The following is a 16374-nucleotide window of genomic DNA, read 5'->3' as shown; positions in this document are numbered from 1 at the left end:
GCAAGAACCCTGAGGCAGAGAAAGTGAGGATAGGAGACAATTAAAAAGAATAAAGGGTTTCATTTAATAATTTCTGAGATACCTTGACATTTGACTCCTACTGTACTTCAATAAGGAGTGTATAACAATATTTGTTGAGGTTAGCAACAGAGAAAGAGTTATTACTTTTCCATCTCTAACATAACATTACAATTATTATATTATATTTTATTAAGCTTATAGGACCTTATGAAGTTAGGAGATACAAGAGGATCCTCTAGAGTCGAAACACTGGCGGTGGAGTAAAGCCAGCAGAAACTCTCAGTTGAATCTCCCTGGACATCCAAAAGGTCATGACGGTGATCCAGGGACTGACTGGCTCGAGGAACACGGGCAGGAAGCTCATTGGTCAGATAATGGTGACATCAGGTTTGTGAATGTTGGGACTTTGTGGGAAAACAGAAGTAACAGAGAAGATGAGAATGGGAAGAAATAGCAGAAATTCAGAGGAAATTTAGAGGAATAAAGGCAGAGCATGAGAGAAAAGATGAAATTACAGTTTATTACAACTCAGATTTTATTTCTGCAGCTTTGGCCATCGGCTCTATCGGTTTTAATAACTTGAAATGTGGCATCATCGCTACAAATAGGTCAGACGGGGTAAAAAACAATAAAGTTGTAAACAAAACCTCAGGTTGGTCAAACATATTTGGGAGACAAAAATTAAGGTGAATGATAAAATTATTACCAACACTGTCCATCACAGTTTACACACAGACTTCCTGGTTCAACTTTGACCTACCGTGCTTACAGTAGTTGTGCTCACTCTTGGTTTTCCTAATGAGGGATTAAAAGCAACATTTCGGGTGCAAGCGACAGTAAGTGGCTAAACTGTTGGTTGTACAATGGTAAACCTAAATGATCGTATAACAGCTAATGTTTGTCATCACTGAACTTATTTTTATCAATGAGGCTTTGTTCTAAGAGCAAATACTCCCTGTACAATGTTATATTACCAATGACTAGAGCTACAAAGATAAACACCCAAGTTATGAGAAATTTTTATTTTATCATTCACCAATCTCACTATGACTAAAGGTTTCTAAAAGTTTTAGGAAGGAAGGCAACTCGTTGAATTTTCATGATATTTTAGGCCCAAATTCATTGAAGGCTTTTTAGTCTTAACCATCCACTTGACTGCCTGGAGTTGTATTTGTTTATGCCACACCCTACACATGGATGTAGGCATATTTTCCTCTTTAAAAGTAAAGAATATTAGCAATTGTTGATAATTGTTGCAAATTATTTTGGAGACGAATGAGCGACAAATGTAAAAACTTTTCCCTCAGTTTGCCCTGTGACTAAAAGTAACCAACTTTAACAAGGCAGAAGTGATGAAATCAAACACTTCCTGTTCAGCAGACCAGACATTTGGGGTTTCTGGGGATTATACGAAAGGTCTACTGTGCAAAGCGGGAACTCTAATCATGTCATTCCAAAAACTTCGTGCCAGATACAATAGAACTATCCACAATGCATTTCAATGAAAATCCAACAAATGTGCACAAAGAAAGAATTTCTGTGCCCTCTATTTGTTGGAGTGAGTGAGTAAATGGGTCCCTTAAGGCCGAGCTATGTGACCATCGAGACAATGGGGTATTTTACAACTCCCTCCAGCCATTTAGACGGCTATTTCTAAAGCAGTGGCAGCCACTTTAGCCGGGGTCCCACGTGGTGCTGTGGGCAGATATAGATGGACAGGGCAATTACACTGGATTTTATACACACACACACACACACACACACACACACACACACACACTTACATGCACTTCTAATCACACTGTGATTCCAAGCACCTTGGGAGGTGACCATGTGACATACACACTTACACAAACAACTGCCCTTTGTTTCATCTGTAAGCCTTCCCGTGTCATCTAACATGGTAATCTACGGCATCAATAACAGCAGTAATTAACATATGTCACACATGAACATCTGATACCAAAAATTAACCAGTCTGTCTCTGTCTTCTTGGCTCTGTTTTCTCTCCTTTAATCATTTAATATTATAAGACTTTAGCATCAACCCACCTTCTTAGCAGTTCAACACCTCCTCAGGAATATACAGTTTAATCAGCAACTTCATAAATCCTGATTCTACCTCCCTGGGTCATGGAAAGAAAATCTGAGATTGAGTGGTATGCCACTTAAAAATTGCTGCTAAAGATAGCACCGTTGCTGGCAGGACCTTTCTCGGTGTGTATCTGTGGGTGGTTTAGAAGCTCCCCTGAACCCCTGCTGTTATTCTGTAAAGAACCGAACAGCCTGCAGCCCGATAATGACTCTGTTCAATAGCTGCATGATTATACCTCTTTCTGTGGAATGTTTGTCTTTTTCCCCCCTTCTGCATTTTGTCTGCATCTCTCCTTTTTGTCTATCTCTTTCTTTCAGCTCCTATTCTAATTTTCCCTTTTTTCTCTTTTGTTGCTTGCTTCTTCCTCCTATTTGTCATTGTCTGTACTCCAGTCCTTTCTCTCTCTTATTGATTGGACCAGAGTTCCTCACCCACAGACTTTACCAGCACTAACTATCTAACTAACTAACTAACTTACTCAGTCTGTCTCTATACAAAATCATGCTAAATACAGAGACTGTACTTACAATAAAAATAACAGCAAAATGCCTGATTTATTTATTTAACCCAAAGTAGTTTGTGTGTCTAAGTCTAACCAGATCTTAATTATAGCTTTATCAGATCACAAAAACGCCATATAAATAATTTTTGTATTTATCATATGTAATAGATTTGGAAGGCGCTGACTAATTATGTCATCCTGCCTTAGTTTGGAGGACTTGTTGTAAACGTACTCTGCTTCCTTTCTTCACTGTCTTCAAGTTTTTGGATTTTATTCTATTTTTTAAATTGACCTTCATGGCATATGAGTAAATGACATATCATCTGCGAGATGACCTTGTGTGTGTCTGTATGTGTACTATATGATCACTGCATCAGTGCCCGTCATAACTAATGCATGCTGCAACACACACTGTTAAACCCCTCACCTGATACGGCCTCCATCTTTCCTCCTTCAGTGTCCTCAGTAACCTTCTATTGTCTCTGTGTACACCTTCTATCATCTGCTAAGGCATGATCCTACACACACATAGTCACAGACCTTGTGTGTATACTTCTTTGCACTCACACACACACACACACACACACACACACACACACACACACACACACACACACACACACACACAAACACATGCATCCAATCCTCTAACACTCACACATACACTCATAATGCATGCAATGGCATTATTATAACTTAATGCTAATCTTACAGCATCACATTATTAGCTTTTAATATATTCTGGGACACTATTAGCTGCTAACACTAATGCTGGGGCACTATTAATGCTTAATGCTAATGCAGTAACAGTGAGAGTCCTGAGCCAGCCCGCCCATCCAGGATTATGTGAAGCTTTATAATCCCTTGTTAGCTAGCAGCAGAGGCATACATCACACCTCCAAGCTAATCTGAGCACTGTGTGACAGCTACACCTCGACTTGTCCTCATCTACTCCTATAATCTACTCCTTCTGGGATAGTCGCTCTATCAGCTACTTTAGTGATGATATGTACACAGCAGGGCTGTTGTCAGGACAATCTTCCTTCAGTCTAAAGCAAACTACAGTATAAAGTGTGAAATATATATACTGTATGTCAGCATTAGCCTTTTTTTTGCCAGAGGGATACAGTCATTATGGGCCCAATATCCACTTGATGTTATGTTGTTGCATTTAGAGTTTGGTAGTGTTTACTGTAAATGCCTCTAAACAGTGTTACTATCAAGCAAAAGTAGTCTCACTGGATGGCCGACGCTTGTATTTTGATTTCTTTTACTTTCAAATCTGTTCTCTGTTACTATTGTCAAAGTCTCATCTTCTATGCGAAATAACTGCTTGAGTTACGCTACATGCTAATGATAACAAATGTCAGGATCATATTTTTTAAATTATATATTATATGTATATATTATTTAGATATTTTTGAAGCAACATGCCTCCACCAGCACAGCCTGTTGCGTGTTTTTAAACACAGTGCTGTTTGGTTCATTATTATGTCTTTGCAGACATATTTTTGCACGTTAGCCATGTGCTAACTCTATCATTTTACTCCAGACAATGAGTCTCATGCAAGAACCACTTCTGCAAACAGACGAGTGGTTTAAGAGAATTTGCGGTATTCATCAACTTTCTCATTCTCAGAATTTACTCTGAAGGACAAATAAAACTTATGATGGTCTTTCTGCAGGTCTTTGTCCAGTATCACCTTCTGTTGCACCTGACAGTGAAACATCACCTACTGTATTAAAATCTCAGTGACCGACTGATGAACAGATGGAATTCATCAGGCTTAAATGAGCGATTTACAACAAGTCCAAGAGACAAGAGTCTGACTTTGAGAGTTGAATCTGACTTTGAGAGTTTTAAGAGAACAATACAAAAATGTTCTTGCATGATGCCCATGATTTAGCAAGACCGCCAGCGAGCTTCACACACTTTAGAGTTTCAACTATTCTGATTTTTTGATTCTGAAATTCAACAACAAAGGTTTCTCTCCTCTTTGGAAAAACAATAGTGGGCTCTGTCACACATTTGTTCTGCGTTGGGGAAAATGCAGTCAGGAGATCCATTTATCCATCCATTCGTTTTCTATACCCACTTTTCCTATACAGGGTCATGAGGGTCTGCAACCCCTCTTTGCACTAGGAGGTAAACTCTGAACAAGTCCCATTCTATTATAGTCTACTGTATGAAATTCTTTTTAAAAATGTCTAGAAAAGGAAGTTAAGACAAACCAATGCCAAAATTAAGATAAATATTTCCTCTTTCCTGCCCTCTATTTCGTTAAACTGTTGTTTTTCATTTCTTCTAATCTTACTTGCTGTGCTGACCTTGCTGCATTGTGAGTGCTATAGGAGTTGCAGTCTAACTCAAAGACTGGCAGGTAAACAGATAGACAATGTATCTCAATAGCCAGACGTTCAGGTAGGCAACATACTTACTAATGCCCTTTTCTCTTCTGGTTATCTTGCCATGATAAGAAACCGGTGGATGGAAAGCTGAGAAGTGTGATAGGATGGGGGGGGGGGGGGCTGATCAGGAGGAGGGGAGGAGAAGACAGTGGAGAGGAGGGTAAGGGGGGAGAAAAAGAGGCAGCGGAGGGGAGAGAAGAGAGGTGAAAGAGGGGCGATAGGGATGAGAGGAGGAGCAGGAGGCAAAAAGGGGGGGAAGGGGGCACAGGAGAGGAGAGGGGAGATAATGTACTGTAGGCTGATTAATGTCAAAGGCGCTGAGTCCTGAATACTTATGAAGCAGATGTCAATGGAGCTTTACCCCGCAAGGTTACACAGAGGGAGGGGTGTGATGGGAAGGGAGGAGGGGGTCAGAATCAGAGGTGGGAGAAGGAGATGAGGAAATGAAGGTGAGAATGAAACACAGGAAAAAGTTGAATGAGAAAGAAAAGAGAAACAAAGAAAGCCGGGATTGTGACGAGCAGGGAGGTGATGGAGGCCATGTCTGCAATTTGAAAACACCACTTTAAAGTTTTCCATCCACGCTTGCAGTTTTAGATATTTTTTCTCTTAAAGTCTGTTTCCTACAATGAAACTCCAGTCTCTTTTTCAAGCATGTGCAGGACTGTACACCATTTGAATGCAAGCAGCCTGGTGCAGTTTTTGAAGCTTTGTTTGTTGTTTACAGAGCGAGTGTGAGGAGCAGACTGTGCCAGCAAGTTATTTTGGATGTGTGGCTGGACCCTGGATCACATGATGATCAAGACACCTGAGATCAAACAATACTCATACCTCAGCATTTTTGAAAAGCTCTGTTTCTTCGTCCAAGTAAAAAGGCAAAACCCGAGCTCTCAGATGTATTCACTTTGAGCGAGCAGCATTTTTGAAAACAATAAACCTGTGGACTGAATCAGTCTGTATGCCTGAAAAAGCTCCCACAACTGACTGAACTCCACAAGGTGAACATTCATCTTAAGTGATTGTATTCAACACCGAAAGGGCAACTCACAGTGCAGCTGTGGTGCATAATGTATTCAGTGTTTTAAAAAATGTCACATACAAACAAACCAAAGCCGAGACGCACTCCTGATCCCCTGATTCGCCCCTCTGGGAGCAGACCCCTCCATCTCTGCCTGTCACTACTTGTAGACAACAATAGACGTTACACCCTGTTTGTTATTGATGACAGAGCAGCAACCTTTCACCTCTGACCTCTAGGAGAAGCCTTGACCTCCAGTTTGACCTCTTGGGACAGTGGTAATGATACTGGGATACATCTAATGACCCCTGGGCAGCAGAGAGGTCATTGATGAAAGGTCAAGAGCAGATGTCCCACAGCCACGGTGACCTCAGGAAGGAACTGGATCTACTGATTAACTGACTGGACAGTCAATTGGGAGAAGAGAAAGAGCGCAGGAAGGAAAGGCTGGGGGGTCTGTTATCAAAGATTACAGGTTACAGGAGCCCCTTTGTTTGTAACACGAGTCAAGAATTAAATCACAGAAAGAAGGAAACAAGAGACAAAAGACTGATACAGAGCAGCCTGGGTAGGATCTCCTCTATGGTCAGTCTATCACCAAGTACCAGTGATTAATACTATTATTTTCTTTCTCTGACAGGTTTGCCTTTATTTGTTATCTCACAATAGAGACAGACTGGAAACACATGGAGAGTGTTAACAGTAGGGGTCAAATCCTGAGTATCAATACTGGCATCAACAGGATATCTACAAAACCATCTCACCTAAGATCACATTCCTGGCACATGAACACAAGAATGAGAAAAAGAAGGAAAATCTGACTACTACTGTTTGTTCATGTAGCCTAGGGGCAGTTTCCAGAAGCCAACCAATCAGAACAGAGTGGGCTCCATGGGAAGGGGGGCCTTAAAGAGACAGGAGCTAAAGCGGCCTGTTTCAGACAGAGGCTGAACTGAGGCGCTGCATAAAGGGCCTGTATAAGAGTTAAAGATTAGGGTTTTTTTTAACTGTAAAGCATACAAAGATATTCCAGTAGAGCCCCAGAATAAAAACGGAGACATGGAAATATGTATGATATGTCTCCTTTAATATTGGTGATTCTGGAAGTTCTATCACTTGGAATGAGATCGAATTAAATTTTGTGGCTTGGCCAACCCTTGGTGACATGCAACAAAGGCCTTACACAAGGCCGTAGAGATGCATCCTGAGTACCAGCAGTGCGGAGAAGAGAAAAAAAAATCATTTTCCTCTCTTTATTCATATTCCTTTATTTGTTTTCTTTTAGTGTACATACCATTTGCTGTTGTTATTTTTCTTAAAAATATGAATAATTATACTTATACATTTGAATTTTAACTTCAAGAAAGAAAATCAAGAGAATGAAAGTAAAGCAGATACAGTGGGTGGGATGGTGCAATGGCAAACGTGCATATTTCAGGCAAATACTCCCCATGTAACCCGTTTTGATTTGGGTTAAGCCTGCAGTTTGTACACAACATTTTGCTTGAATAAAACTTTTATGAAGGCGGAAGAAAAAAACTGCAAATACAAGGATTATAGCAAACAAAAAAAATAAATGATTGCACCACAAAATAGCTCACTGATAAGGAAAACCAGCCTGTTCTCATTCCCAACCAGATATAATTCAGCTTGTCAGATGTTTTTGAGCAAGATTTGAGGGAGAGGCACTCGGAACAAACACTGTTGCTGCAGAACATGGATAAAAGTAGAATAATCCATTACAGTCGAGTATAGTCACATATCTAACCTTCACAGAATATAAGATACTCTACTGTAAGTTTAACTTTGCTGCTACAGGTGTGACTCGGTGGCAGTTTCCTCCCATGTTTGGTCAAATTTGGAGGTAAAATGTGACTCTGCTGACATTACTATTCCTCTCTCATCTCCTTCTTCTTCTTCTCTTTCATATCTCTCCTCTACTGTCCTCTCCTCCACTCCTTTAATCTCTCTCTCTATTAGTAGTCTATTTACAGCGTATTCAGTCTGGAGTCTGCCAACACTTACTGCTCTCCAGAGCTTTATCAAGCCACTGATAAACGCCACGCACATTTACACATTTACATACAGACACACATGCATGCACGCGATTTCATGGAGAGAATTTTATAGAGTGTGCATGTGTGCATGTGTGCATGTGTCTGCAGGACACTCACACTTGTGTAGAAATGTCTAAATTTGTACATGTATAAATGCATTTAACCTGCGTTTCTGTGTGTTGTTGTTATATATGTAAACCTGTGTATACGTGTGTTTATATGCATCCATTTTGCGTGTGTCCGTGCACATGTGTATATGTTATCAGCAGTGTCCCAGTGTGCTCGCCGAGGGCCAGTCTATTTAGTGTTCATAACAAAGCCTTTTACTGAGGCTCCAATCAGGATTAAACCCTTATCAGCACACACAGACCACAGGACACAGCCAGGGAGCGTGTGTGTGTGTGTGTGTGTGTTCGAGTGAGTGTGTGTGTTAGTGTGAGGGAGAGAGACACAGGGGTGAGGGGTAAAGGGGATTATTTTGCACATGTGTGTATTGTATATTGTTTATGTGTACATCCTGCGTGTATGTCTCTGTATTGTACATGCTGCATACGATGTCTGCTTGTGTATTTGTATGTGTGTATACAGGTATGAGGTGTTTATGTGTATTTGTGTGTCTCATTGTGTATGTGCGTGTGCGCGCTTTGCATGTATATATGTGTGTGAGTCAGTGGACTTAAGTGTTGCAGTAAATCTGAAACTCTGAAACCATATTAAATCCAGATTCAAAGCTGGCAACCCCCTGCGGGCTAGATAATTATCATCACTGTGTGTGTGTGTGTGTGTATGTATGTGTGTGTGTGTGTGTGTGTGTGCGTGTGTGTGTGTGTGTGTGCGCGCCATATCTTCCTCTAATTGAACCCATAACATCATGAGGTGGAGAGAGACAAAGAGAGGAGGATGAAATAAACTGTATACGATATTATAGTGAGGTAGATGGTACCAAGAAAGAAAGAGAGAAAGGAAGAAAAGAAGAAAAGAGTGGCAGGAAGAAGGAGAAAAGACAAGAAAAGGAAAGGAAAGAAACCCACAATGCATTACAGTGTTGTCTATTGCAAGACACTATAAAAATAAACATGCAACAATTTCTGAGTATTAAAAAAAAGCTTCACTCTTGCACAAACTCTCTGAATTTACCCCACAAAACTGCCCTTCTTACAACAGTTTTTCCTGTTACCTCAATGAAAAATGTATGTATTTTAAAACTGATATTTATACAGAAGAACTCAAACACAACTTGTGTCGAAAAACAATAAAGTTTTTTTTTGCATGTTGTTGCCCCCCCGCTGCAGATCCACAGAGGGATCTTGGCAGTCATCTTTGTTCTTTTCTAGGTCAAAGCTCAAAGATCTGATCTGAGGTCTAGGATCGTTTTAGAGATACAATATACAGTAGGTCTTTATTATTATGATAACGCTGCATCTGATTATGCAAATTCCCCACCATTAATATTCATGAGCCACGCCGCCGCCAGGGAGGAGCCTGCAACAGACACAACAATGAGCCGGCAAAATTAGAGTAAACTGAATCTATGAATAAAAATCTGAGGCCGCGAAAGGATTATTTACACCCGTCTGTCTGCTCACCGTGCCTACTGTACAATGAAGGTACGTGGCCCAATATTTTTTAACAATCAAACAAACACAAATGCTAAATCTTTATCTCTTATATCAGATTTTGTGTCTTTTAATTGTCATTTAATTTATAGATAAATATGAGTCAAAGAAAATCATTTAATCAAGGTGTGACTTTTTTCTCTCTCTGTGGAATTTATTGTAAATCAAAGATATTTTCATCTTCAATTTTAAAATGTGATTATTGTGCTTTGCATATTTAAAGGTGCAGTTTGTGCCTCAGTGCCTCATCTTAACCTCTAATTAAAACTTTTGAGAAAATCCCTGAGGAAGACCATCACTCAATTTAAAACTCTCCCCAAGGAGTTTTGTTTTAAATTTGTTTTTAGTGAACTCACTTGGTTAAATAACTATTGAAATTCATAAATGTCTGAAAAAAAAATAGAAGCACTTATCTCTTGCTCTCTGCATCCACTCAGTGTTTTCAAAGATCTAATGACACAGAAGATTTGTTGAGTATTATTCTTTGTTCCAGTTATAATTATTGATAGATCACAATATATGAAGTTAAATAACTCACAAACAACATTGCATTCATCTTAGAACAATGCAAAAGTTACATACTTATAAATGTAAAACAAAAGAAAAATAGACACTCAAAATGTATAAATGCCGCCTTATATAAAAATGGAACAAGCGTTATAATCCATCATGGTGAAAAACGCAATTTTATTCAATAGATCTGTGATGAACTGAATCTATCAATATCTCAGTCTCCACAAATATCACCATGTTTTTCTGCACATACATACATTTGTACAATAAAGCCTTCATTGTAAAACGATGATGAAGATTTAATATGACACTTTCTGTCTGCGCACTGTGCCTGATATACAGTAAAGGCACATCAAAACTGAATGAAAATTGGGTGGGCCATCATGATGCATTTGGATATAGGAGAGGCTGAATTGAATCCATGAATAAATATGTGAGTCCTTAGAGGATCATTAACACCTGTCTGCCTGCTCGTAACCACTACTGTATGCTAATGCGCTGTACATTTATGACCTGCTGCTGGCTTTTAAATGCAGAATAATGAAACTCAGGTGTATTGTGAAGACGCGCAGACTGGATCAAAAGTCTTAAGAATATTTCAAGTCACACTCAGTCATAGCATGAGTGTCTAAAATCACTATCACATTAAGCATTGATGAGCTGAATCTATGAATAAATACGTCTGCCTCTGTAGAGAAAAATGTTCACTTCTGTCTCTATGTTCACGGTTTCTGCTGTGCAGTAAAGATCCTGTTTATACACATAGTTTGTATTCACAGTTAGGAACTAATGAAACACTTAGCTGGTGCTGATTCGCAAACAAATGTGTTGTTTGGGGGAAAATTGTGCAATCTGTCTGTTATAGTAAGATTTCTCGCTCACATTGTAGCTCTGACAGTGTCGCGCATGCAAACGGCAGCCAATCAACAGGCACAAAAACACTGCTGGTGTAACGTCTTAAACTACAAGGTCAGTTACAGAAAAGAAGAGGAGAGAAAAGGAGACAAGAGAAGAGAAGATTAAACTTTTATAATCTTCATCGAGAAACTGGGACATCGCAGCACCAATAGTGACAAAACATAGCACATTTGAAAAGGGAGAAAAAAAAAAAGAATATGAAAATAAATATATCTCGGGGGCTTGTTTAAATCACAATTGAATCACAGCGACGTCAACGCGAGATGTGTTGGTGGAACATGTGAATCAAAGAATGAATGACAGAATTAACGATGCAGCCGAAAAAACATGTCAGATTATAATCATTCTTCTGGGAGCCACAGTTGAGAGGTGTGGGTGTGAGAGTCAAGGAGAGTCAAAGAGGTTGGTTTTCCCCAACGCCCAGACTGATTATTGGTTGTAAATTTACGGTAATGAGTACGGTAGAACATTCGCAGATGAAAAACCTCTTCTACTTAACTGATTACTGACAATTCCCATGTCTAGGAGCAATTTCTTTTTTTTTTGAGATACCAAACCAGACACAGCAAAAGAGTTTCTCATCACAATATTTTGGGGAAGTTTCATAAATGTGTTAAATTCTACTTTTTTTCTTATCTGATCAGAATAATGAGATTTGTTCACTGGCCAGCATAAGCTCGTTGTAGCTTTATGTTATTTCTGGTTCTCCCACACATATGGTCACACACTCTACATCACACAGTATTAAAGAAGAGCAACGCATTCTTATTTTACCATTTTCTAGCTTTAGCGGAAAGCATAAATCCTTAATGAATCAGGGTTTTTAAATCTCATTGTGTGCTCAAAGTGGCACAGATGATGTTCCTCATCCTCTTCTGTACAGCTTCCACAGATCTAACACTCAAACACTCACTAGAAAGAAGGCTGAACTATTCAAGTGAGGAGAAACTTATCAAGTTATCAGCTGTGTGTGCGTGCGTGCATGCCAGTATGTGTGTGTGTGTGTGTGGGTGCTTGTTTGTTCTAATGAGCATCTGTCAGTACAGACCTGATAACCATGGTAACACCCGGGGTGATTTTCTGCCCATGCTCACAGCAGCTCTGAGGCTTTTCAGCGAGGTCAACATCTGGGCTTAAAGAACAACCCTCACACCCTGCAACACTTTTATCACCACTGTCATTAAGGTGTTATAGCAGAGGTGCACTGATGCTATCTGTAGCACCGGTACCAGCAACAGAATTTGAGTGTTTTGGATACCAGGACAGACACCCCTAATGACTGATGCACTTTGGGGAAAGAAACCAAATCATCATATAAATCATAAATCAGTCATTGTGAGGTAGAAGTGTGCTTTACTATAAATGGAGATGTTGAGAAAACAATTGTGCACAAAGCTGCAGTTACAGCCCTCTACTTTTTATTATATATATAACTGTGTATATTCTTGTCAAGTCCTTCGGGGGTAAAGGCGCTGTGTCAGACTGTACACGATATCAATTTGAGGCATGTCAGATTGTGCGCTGAAAGCATAGTGAATCTACAATGTAAATAGAAAAAAGTATATGAAAGCAGAGGCACATCATCAGCTCACCTCATATGTTTTGAAAATGTGGCAACGTCACACAAATTTCTCTTTTGTTTCACCTCACATGTATGCCATGGACATATAAAGGTGAACTATATTTTAAAAAATTGCATTTATGAAATGTCACGCCAGCCAGTAGATTTTGCATCATATTCTGTTTAATTTTTTAGATGTGGGTCATAGCTGCAGTCACGTTGTGAGAATTTGGTCTTAAAATTCTGACACCCAGAGTCAGACTGTCTTTGGTCACCAAAGCTCCAAATTGGTCGTTTGTAGACGTGCCTCACAGTGCGATCTACAACCACTGTTTTGGATTGACAACCAACGATTTTACCACGTTTCTCTCACTACTGTGAACTTTTGTCTAAGACAGCCCAAAATCGCACAGTGTAAAGGGGCCTTAAGTCAAATCACAAGTCTTCATAAGCAAATTGCAAGTCTTTCATGTCCCAAGGCTTTGGATGAGCATGTGAAAGCTGTCTTCTCCTATCCACAAAAAGCCATGAGACACAAAGCTTTCATTCTGAATTTACCTGCAGCATCATTACAGGATTTTTAATATGGTGAATTAAATGTTTATTGTTTATTTCTTCAGTTTGGATAGTTTCACAATAGTCAAACCTGCATCAAATCTGAAGTCTTAATTTTTGTGAATCTAAGTCTTGAGTCTCTGGTTTTTACTAAAATATATACTTTACTCATACTGTAACTATATACAGTATATATCACATTAAGAAGATTTATAGAAAAATATGTGACATTATGCAATTGTTTCACTTTTCAGTCCTCCAGCAAGTGAACCCTGACTTTTCTCAATTTTGTGTGACAGTATGACTCTTTGTATGTACAGATGCTCAGACGGGATAAATTATTAAGCTATGTAGTGAGTGATGCACAATTTGTTTGCATTATACTAAAGTAAATAGTGTTGATCCATTGCACTTTTGTGTTAAGATGTGTGTGTATTGGTGTAAAGTTCATCTAAAACCAGTAAGAGTGTGTGTTTCCACCAGTGGAATGTGGTTGACTTTATTTGGACACCTGTGTGACCACCACCAGCGAAAGCCCCTGGAGATGGAAAGTGATGCTTTGTTTTACTTGTCGAGCATTTAAGTGTGCGTGTGAGCGTGTGTGTTTGTGCGTGTGGTGCTAGGAAGGGTAATGTGTGGCCGTTTTGTATGTGTTCATGTGTGTAAATGTGGTAGTTTGTGTTTCCAGTGGTCCATTAAAGTGAACAACACAGGATGTCTGTCAGTTTGAAACATCGCAGGGGACAGTGTGTGTTATCCTGAAGCCCCCAAGGTATGTGTTTGTGCGTGTGTATATGTGTGTGTGTGCGTGTGTGTGCGTGTGTGTGTGTGTGTGTGTGTGGTGCACTGAAGCGTGACTGTGCCAGAGGCAAAGGAAGGTCACCTCACGTGCACGCCTCAGTGGAACAGCGCCCGGCCACTGTGCACGAGAAGCCAAGCACCAGCAGTCTCCCAAGGACAACAAAGTGCTTATCCAGGAGGAAAAAAAGAAGAAGGCTGTAGGGCTGTGATCACACACACACACACAGTCTCAGTATTCGGTATATAAGCTCACATGCACAACCATAAAAAGAAAAACAAGTCTTTTAACTCATGCATTCATGCACTGTGTTTAAATGTCTTTCTTTTCTCAGAATGTCATTTTGTCTCCATCATTCACTCATGTACATTCACAGTAGTGTATCTACCTTCATCTCTTTATTTAGACAAGTAATCTCTCTGTGCTGCGTGTCTCCAATGTCAACAGCACACTTACTTAGTACATTTAATACAGTTAAAATGGTTCTGATGGAGATCCATTACAAACTTTTAAAGGGATCTGTCACATGGGCTTTTTACACAGGAGTTATTTTGGCATGTCACAGTAGGAAAAGTTCAGGTGTAAATAATAAAATGGATGATGCTTTACTTTCATGGTAGTGGTGTTTTGCATGCTGGCACAGTGTCACAACTTACTGGAATTACTAAATATAATAGAACAGGCACATTGTTAATGTTTTTAGTAACACCTGTGCTTTTCCTACTATGAGAAGTCTAAATGTATGCCGTGTAAAATCCATGTTGACTCAAGGCTAAAATGTCTTTGGACACAGTGTTTACCCTTGCCACAAATCCCTCAGTCCTCCAGCTTTTTCCATTTGTATTTATTTTTACTTTTATTTATTTAAAAGTATTTTACTTTTAAAATTCAAAAATAACAGAAATACACATATTTTCTTTTTACATTTTCAACTTGTTAACACCAATTAACCAGCTAACCCATGTACAAACCCATACCTCCACAAATAAATAAATACTACAAATAGTATTGATAAAATAAAAATTGACATATATTCATTTATTCAATTTGAAAAACAGTTTTAAATAAACATGTACATGTATTGACTGTGAGTTGTATCAGACAAGTACTGTTAGTATGAGGCTGTCCTTTCCCCCCCGCTGCTAATAGTTCAAAAACTAGTATTTAATAGTCAGATAATGTACAATGTTTATTAACAGTACATTAAATTGACCTGCATTAATATGACCTGAGCAGCACCATAGCAGTGATTTTATAAATACTGAGGCCATACAGTAACAATAAAGAAGTCTCTCAAGTGTTTTAATCATTTTTATTCTTCATATTTTATTCAAAATATTTATTTATATTCTGTGAATTTTCTTACTTTACATGATGACTTAAAATCTGTTTCAAGGCCTTCTCCACACTGCCAGGTATAAAAATCTTATGAGGACATAATACTTTATACTTTATTGAATACTTTATTTTTTATATTTTTTGTTTGTAAGTTGGCCACTGGAGTTTTCTTGTAAACAAAGTTAATTTTTACATTCAGTGTTTCACACCAAAACACATGGTGTGTATCCTTGTGACCAAACAAACATGTCCATTCTCATAAAACATTTGTAAAGCAGATTTTTTTTTTTTGGCTGGCATTGTTTACAACCATGTTTACTTGCTAAAAGTCTTTTTTCTTGCCTTTGTGGGCCCATTGATGTGTTTCTTGGCATATTACCGCCACCTGTTCATCAGTGGAGTGAACCATTGGCAGGAATGTGTATCTCGTCACTTGTGCGCCTATGCATGCAAAAAATGGGGACTTCCTCATATAAACACTGCTCCATAGTGCTATTAGAGATCAAAAGCTCCTTTAAAAACTGAAAATTCTACATCTTCATTTTCAGCTCTCGATGGTATAACATACCATCGCTTCAGGTACCGAACTAGATCTTTCAGTCCCTCACCCTCTACAACACTGATTGGCAGCATATCGGTTTCAATCATTTGGCACACCAACAGGGTGATGGCCTAATACCAAAGTAATACCTACGTTGTTATTACAGATAGACCATAGTATTAGCATGCTAGACTAACAGTCTGTTCTGTCACCTGCCCAACACGGTGCTGTTTAACCAAATACACTGCAGCTACACCTTATTATACACTTATACACACAGCACAGCATGGCTGACGCTAGCCATGCTAACTAGCTGCTAGCCACCATCCAGGTTGGTAAAATGCATCCATCACGTCTCTTTGTATCCGCTGGTTGGTGCTCCTGTCAGTTTTGGAGCCTCCGTGTGAGGTGTGAGGTCAGCAAATGTGTGTT

The 16374-nt window shown here is 39.2% G+C and overlaps 1 long non-coding RNA gene across 1 annotated transcript in view; it reads left to right on the top strand.

Moving 5' to 3' along the window:
- LOC137191492 (uncharacterized) overlaps positions 1-9170 on the top strand; it is a 152495-nt gene extending 143325 nt beyond the window's left edge. Inside the window, exon 4 of the long non-coding RNA XR_010930407.1 lies at positions 5754-9170. This is a non-coding gene — a long non-coding RNA (uncharacterized lncRNA). The remainder of the gene's footprint in view (positions 1-5753) is intronic.
- Positions 9171-16374: the final 7204 nt, after the last annotated feature.

The sequence above is a fragment of the Thunnus thynnus genome, chromosome 10 (assembly GCF_963924715.1).
Source record: "Thunnus thynnus chromosome 10, fThuThy2.1, whole genome shotgun sequence".
Lineage (NCBI taxonomy): Eukaryota > Metazoa > Chordata > Actinopteri > Scombriformes > Scombridae > Thunnus > Thunnus thynnus.
Note: the sequence above shows the minus strand (reverse complement) of the source record. Positions and strands in the feature narration are given on the sequence as shown.